This window comes from Hemibagrus wyckioides, linkage group LG04 (assembly GCF_019097595.1).
Source record: "Hemibagrus wyckioides isolate EC202008001 linkage group LG04, SWU_Hwy_1.0, whole genome shotgun sequence".
Classification (NCBI taxonomy): domain Eukaryota; kingdom Metazoa; phylum Chordata; class Actinopteri; order Siluriformes; family Bagridae; genus Hemibagrus; species Hemibagrus wyckioides.
In genome coordinates, this window is record NC_080713.1 from 1,367,724 (window position 1) to 1,373,723 (window position 6,000).

A 6,000-nucleotide genomic window follows, 5' to 3' on the forward strand; every position below is an offset into this window, starting at 1 on the left:
TAATCCATAGGGTTCAATATGACGTCGGTCCACCCTTTGCAGCTATAACAGCTTCAACTCTTCTGGGAAGGCTGTCCACAAGGTTTAGGAGTGTGTTTATGGAAATTTTTGACCATTCTTCCAGAAGTGCATTTGTGAGGTCACACACTGATGTTGGAAGGCCTGGCTCTCAGTCTCCGCTCTAATTCATCCCAAAGGTGTTCTATCGGGTTGAGGTCAGGACTCTGTGCAGGACAGTCAAGTTCATCCACATCAGACTCTGTCATCCATGTCTTTATGGACCTTGCTTTGGTCACTGGTGCACAGTCATGTTGGAAGAGGAAGGGGCCAGCTCCAAACTGTTCCCACAAAGTTGGGAGCATGGAATTGTCCAAAATGTCTTGGTATGCTGAAGCATTCAGAGTTCCTTTCACTGGAACTAAGGGGCCAAGCCCAGCTCCTGAAAAACAACCCCACACCATAATCCCCCCTCCACCAAACTTTACACTTGGCACAATGCAGTCAGACAAGTACCGTTCTCCTGGCAACCGCCAAACCCAGACTCGTCCATCAGATTGCCAGATGGAATAGCGCGATTCGTCACTCCAGAGAACGCGTCTCCACTGCTCTAGAGTCCAGTGGCGGCGTGCTTTACACCACTGCATCCGACGCTTTGCATTGCACTTGGTGATGTATGGCTTGGATGCAGCTGCTCGGCCATGGAAACCCATTCCATGAAGCTCTCTGCGCACTGTTCTTCAGCTAATCTGAAGGCCACATGAAGTTTGGAGGTCTGTAGCGATTGACTCTGCAGAAAGTTGGCCACCTCTTCGCACTATGCGCCTCAGCATCCGCTGACCCCGCTCCGTCAGTTTACGTGGCCTACCACTTCGTGGCTGAGTTGCTGTCGTTCCCAAACACTTCCACGTTCTTATAATACAGCTGACAGTTGACTGTGGAATATTTAGGAGCGAGGAAATTTCACGACTGGATTTGTTGCACAGGTGGCATCCTATCACAGTTCCACGCTGGAATTCACTGAGCTCCTGAGAGCGACCCATTCTTTCACAAATGTTTGTAAAAACAGTCTGCATGCCTAGGTGCTTGATTTTATACACCTGTGGCCATGGAAGTGATTGGAACATCTGATTCTGATTATTTGGATGGGTGAGCACTACCGCTCAAAAGTTTGGGATCACTCAAAAATTTTATTGTTTTCCAAGGAAACACCCACGAAATTAGTGGGAACAGGACATGCTGACATGGCAGAGTTATAGAGAAATAATGATTTTGATGCAAATGATAGAGAAAGAGAGCAACTGGTTGTGAGTAAGTTTGCATAGTTTCATGATTTTGTGATGTTCACGTGGCTCACAACAAATTTTTACATTTATTAGTCCATTGAGAGACTCCTGCAGTACTAAACTATGTCCACAAGATGAAGCTCTTTCTCCTTCATTTTTATTTTTAAATATGGCTTCATGTTCACAGTTTATACACTACTCACAAAAAGTTAAGGATATTTGGGTTGTGGGTGAAATTTATGGCAAATGTAAAACGTTCACACTACAGTGATATTATATCATGAAAGCAGGGCATTTAAGTAGAAGCATGCAATGGTGGCCAACAACAGTGGTGGGTATACCACGACAAAAAATGTCAATGTCTCAATAATTTGTCAAATTCAAATTTTATTTGAATTTGTACGAAATCATACAAAGTACAACATGTAGTGAAATGCTTTTTACAACTGTCCTACATTTGAAGAAAGAATTTAAAGTGTGTGAACAAGAAAAGTATAGGATTATAGGTAATAAAAATATATATAGAAAAATAGGAAGAATAAAAACTATTATAGTAGAAATTAAAGACATGATAAATTATGAAAAACACCATGTGCCCTTGACCATCAATTACAGCTTGACAACGTCTCATGCTGTTCACGAGTCGACTTATTGTCTGCTGAGGCATGGCATTCCACTCTTCTTGAAGGTCGGCCCTCAGGTCATTGAGGTTCTGGGGTGCAGGGTTACGAGCCTCTACATGGCGACTCGGCTGATCCCATAGGTTTTCTGATTCAGGTCTGGAGAAAGTGCAGGCCACTCCATTTGAGGTACCCCAGCCTCCAGCAGCCGTTCCCTAATGATGCGACCATGAAGATGAAATTAGGCCTGTGTTGTTCATGCAGGGGCACAATGACTGGATTAATGATGTTATTCAGGTAGTATTGGCTTGTCACTGTACCATTCACAAGATGTAGGGCAGTTCTGTATTGAGTGGACACACCTGCCCAGACTGTAACACCACCACAACAGTGGCTGATGCATAGCGCTCTCCTTGACATCTCCAACATCGTTGGCAGCCATCATTTCTGCTCAATGTGAATCGACTTTCATCAGAGAACAGCACTGAGGCCCACCGGTCCCTCGTCCAGCGTAAATGCTCCCTGGCCCATGCAAGACGATGGCGTCTGTGCCTGGTGGTGTGGTCAGGTACCCTTGCAGGTCGTCTAGCATGCAGACCACGCTGATGTAAACGGTTTTGAGTGGTCTGACGTGACACTTGGGTTCCTCTCACCTCCCTTAAATGTGCCTGGAGTTGAGTGGCATTCATCATCCGGTCTGCAAGGCACTGTTCACAATGAAGCGGTCATCAACATGGGATGTGGCCGTCCACTTCTATGCCTTTCTGTGACTCTTCCAGTCTCTCTGTATCTCTGTCACAACCTGCTGATGACACTCTGTGACACTCTAAGCTCAGTGGCCACTTCCCTCTGAGAACATCCTGTTTGAAGCCTCACAATGGTGAGGTTCTGTCGATCAATTGTTAGGTGTGGTCTTGGTCACATGATGTCAAAATGTGAACAGCATGATGAAGAGGACTGTTTAAATACCAATTCTAATGGAACCAGAAAATTTATTGGTGGATTCATGGATCAAACACCAGTTGTGAATTTTGCCGTTAAGCACCTTGTTAGAGAACAGCAAGTTCTGCAAAAAGTACTGAAACACTGAACAGTTGGACATGTGCATTCAAAAGGGTAGAGAAGGTCAAATTAAGTTCACCTGGAAAGGTTATAGTGCATTTTAGGTGCATCCTGAAATTTCACCCGAAAGCCAAATATCCTTACCTTTTTGTGAGTAGTGTAAATAGATATATGAAATGTAAAAGTAGAATCTTTTATATAATATATAAAATAGTGGCTGTCTCTCATCAGTGAAATATTCTCATTTTGTGTTGAGAAGACATCATGGGTTAGTCTCCATCCCTTTTCCATGTTGATTATATCTAAAACCATAGCTATTTTAAATGACATGCTTTAGCTTTGACCTGGGGTGAACTTGATTTTCTCCAAACCTTCACCAATGTGCTTCAACAATGCATGGATTCTCATGCGGACTCCACCTGTCTTTGACAAGTCTTGCCAGACAGAACAGAATTGCATACTTTATCACAATAAACAAAACTCCAGTTAAACTTTTTAGACAGTGCTTCAACACAACTCACCTCTCCTCAGTCACACTTCCTGTGAACTGAAGGAGAGCAGCCAAAACCGGAACACTACTCTTAAAGGGACCATGTCCCATAATTAACAATGCATCAGCCACTGAAAATAAACATAACTATAGAAACATGACATCTCAAGTATATGGAATGGAAATGGACCAACAGGACCACTGAATACACCATCTCAGCCGTTCTCCATCCAGCCCTTACACACCTAGACTCCAAAGACTGCTATGTGCATATGCCATTCCTGGATTTTAGCTCAGCTTTTAACACAGTTATCCCCCAGCAGCTTATAAACAAACTAGGACACCTGGGACTCAACTCCCCTCTCTGTAACTGGGTGCTGGACTTCCTGTCAGAGAGACCACAGAATGTACGAGTTGGTCGAAAAACATCTAAGACCATCACACCGAGCACAGGGTTGCCACTAGGGTGCGTGCTCAGCCAGCTGCTCTTCACCCTGTTGACCCATGATTGTGTACCCAGTTACAGTACCAACCACATCGTCAAGTTTTCAGACAACATGACTGTATTGGGCCTCATCACCAACAACAACGAGGCCAACCACAGACGCAAGGTGAGCCGACTGGTCCAGTGGTGTACCGACAACAATCTCTTCCTCAACGTGGGGAAGACCAAAGGAATTGTCATTGACTTCAGAAGAGGACCACCACAGCACACCCCACTAACCATCAACGGTGCTGCAGTGGAGAGGGTGAACAGCACCAGGTTCCTAGGGTTGCATATTTCTGAGGACCTCTCCTGGATGATGAACTCCACATCGCTGGCCAAGAAAGCCATGCCTCTACTTTCTTCGCAAACTGAGGAAAGCATGAGTCCCACCTCCTATCATGTGCTCCTTCTACCGGGGCACCATTGAGAGCATTCTCACCAGCTGTGTCACTGTGTGGTATGGAGGCTGCTCTGCCTCCTGTCGAAAGATCAGGCCAGCAAGATCATTGGTGTCTCTCTGCCCTCCCCTGTGGATATCTTCCACACCCGCCTCACTAGCAGAGCCATCAGCATCGCAGCAGATGGTTCACACCCATCAAACCTCCACTTCAGCCTCATGCTTTCAGGGAGAAGGTACCGGAGCCTCCAGGCTCGTTCCACAAGGCTTTCTAGCGGCTTCATCCATCAGGCTGTCAGGATGCTAAACTCTGTCCATACAGATATATATTAATTGTTTCAGTATATTTTTCACTGGTTTATTTATATCTATTTATTACAAGTATACTGCTGGTATCGTCACACAAAATCTGTTCTATGTTGCACTGACTGCATTGACAATGTAAATACTGATGAGAGAAGAGAAACAGTATTTCGATTCCTCTGTATGTCTGCACATATGGTGGCACTGACTATAAAGAACCTTGAACCTTGAATACTAAAAGAATAATTTCCAGAATATAAAATAATTGATAATAATTGATAATAATTAATAATTGATAATAATTGATAAGAGATGTTTTGAGTGAAATTCATAAGTTAGCATAACACCCATTACATTAGCAATATTTCAGAGATGAAAGAATGCTACCCTAATGATATTATCTACATGAGCTTCAAATGAAAGACCAGAGTCAATAATCGCACCAGGCTCTTTTACTGCTGAACATGATGAAACAGAAAGACCATCCAGAGTTCCTCTGTAATCAGAAAGCTTACTTCTGGCTTCCTACTACAAGTATTTTTGTCTGTCAGTGTTAAGCAGGTGAAACTTAAGCCTAAAGCCTAAATCCTGACTTATACATTTCATGAATGTTATTCCTATATAAGTACGAACATACCTGCTGTGCTACAATATTTTCCAGGATCTTAGAGATAAAGAGGAGGTTTGAGTTTGGCCTATAGTTTTTTAATCAGGGATTTGATAACAGCTAGTTTAAAAGGGTAGAACTTATTATAGAGCTTATTTTTAGATGGGGTTCGGTAGATACTGGTATTATCTGTTTATAGAAACATGTGGGTAAGGGATGATAAGGTTGATGATTTTAAAGAAGAAGTTAGTGAAATTTAAACAGTCTCTCAAAGGGGAGTAAAACATTCTCTGATCAGAAACAGGAATATTATTGTCTACAGGTTAGCTATGAAATTTGGTTTTAAATGATTAGTCTGCCTGATATTCTCAATTTTGCTGTTGAAATAAAGTCATTGATGAATGAAGTCATTGCTGCTGCATATTGTACATATACTGTATATAGAGTGGTTTTATTCATAGATAACTTTGCTACAGTATTAAATAAAAATATAGAATTATTTTTGTGATCAAACACATGGAACGGCATAATAAAGCTCTCCAGGACACCATTTGGAAATGTTTATGGTTAAATTAAAGGTTAAGAAAAATAAAGACAAGATGGAAACAACAATAGCATTCTTATAGCATGCTTACAGCATTATTACAAAATTGAACAGATGGACCAGGCGGAAAGATCATGTTCAGCCTGTCTTCAGGAGCAGGAATCAATTGCAGTTGCACTTCCTGACACCATCAGGTCTCGTGATCAG